The sequence below is a fragment of the Rhinopithecus roxellana genome, chromosome 6, assembly GCF_007565055.1.
Source record: "Rhinopithecus roxellana isolate Shanxi Qingling chromosome 6, ASM756505v1, whole genome shotgun sequence".
Taxonomy (NCBI): Eukaryota; Metazoa; Chordata; class Mammalia; order Primates; family Cercopithecidae; genus Rhinopithecus; species Rhinopithecus roxellana.
The window spans coordinates 4344611-4346200 of NC_044554.1; positions in this window are offsets into that span (position 1 = coordinate 4344611).

Here is a 1590-nt window from a genome sequence, read left to right on the forward strand (position 1 = left end):
TGACCTTGGCCCAACCTGCTCTGCCCGCCTCCCCTGGACCCCTCCCTCCCTCTCCTTCCCTTTTCCTTCTTCTCTTTCCTCTTTTCTTCCTTGTTCCTTCTGACTTCAGACGCAGAGACTTGGGCTAATCACATTCTCCAGTTTCTAACATGAAAGATAGGGCTCCACTTTTCTAAAAAAGAAAAAAGATTTAATACTTTTTTGGGGTCCCTAATACTCATTCATGAGATCTTATTTAAAATCTTGTAATATATTGGCTTAATTATTTTTTAATAAATGTTACTCGGCTGGGTGTGGTGGCTCATGTCTGTCATCCCAGCACTTTGAGAGGCTGAGGTGGGTGGATCACCTGAGGTCGGGAGTCCAAGACCAGCCTGGCCAACAAGGTGAAACCCTGTCTCTACAAAAATACAAAAATTAGCTGGGCATGATGGCGGTTGCCTGTAATCCCAGCTACTCAGAAAGCTGAGGCAGGAGAATCACTTGAATCCGGGAGGCAGAGGTTGCAGTGTGCTGAGATCATGCCACTGCCCTGCAGCCTGGGCAACAGAGTGAGACTCTGTCTTAAAAAATAAAAAATAAATAAATATTACTCTACTGAATGTAATCATTAAAATGTTTCGACCTTGGCTAATTTTCTTCTTCTGTTTGCTATTTTTAATTTCTGGAAGTTCTGCAAAATCATAATTCTGCATATTTAGCATATTTAAACATTTTAGCATCATGGCCATTTAAATAAGAGTTTTTGTTCTGGGGCCGGGCGCGGTGGCTCAAGCCTGTAATCCCAGCACTTTGGGAGGCCGAGACAGGTGGATCACGAGGTCAGGAGATCGAGACCATCCTGGCTAACACGGTGAAACCCCGTCTCTACTAAAAAATACAAAAAACTAGCCGGGCGAGGTGGCGGGCACCTGTAGTCCCAGGTACTCGGGAGGCTGAGGCAGGAGAATGGCGGGAACCCGGGAGGCGGAGGTTGCAGTGAGCTAAGATCCGGCCACTGCACTCTAGCCTGGGCGACAGAGCGAGACTCCATCTCAAAAAAAAAAAAAAAAAAAAAAAAAAGAGTTTTTGTTCTGGAAAAACCTTGATTATCTTTTTAAAATTAGTTTTTATTAAATAACAAATACATACAACAGGCACACATAATATATGAGGAAGCATAAAAAATAAAAGACACCAGTTCTGTATGCACCAGACAGTTTACAAGAGATGCCCGGGAAGTTAGAATCTCTTGCTCATCATTTCGTGCTCCCCTTTTCTTTCTCCTTCTAGCAGGTTCATTCATGATCTTGAATTAGGTATTAATAATTCCTGTGTTGGCCCTTTAATACATAAATAATGTATTGTTTAGTTTTGCATGCTTTTGAACTATGTACAATAGAACTACGCAGCTAAATTCCTTTTTTTTTTTTTTTTTTAAGACAGAGTCTTGCTCTGTCACCCAGACTGGAGTGCAATCTCGGTTCACTGCAACCTCCTCCTCCCAGGATCAAGCAATTCTCCTGCCTCAGCCTCCCGAGTAGCTGGGATTACAGGCGTGCACCACTATGCCTGGCTAATTTTTGTATTTTTAGTAGAGACGGGGTTTCG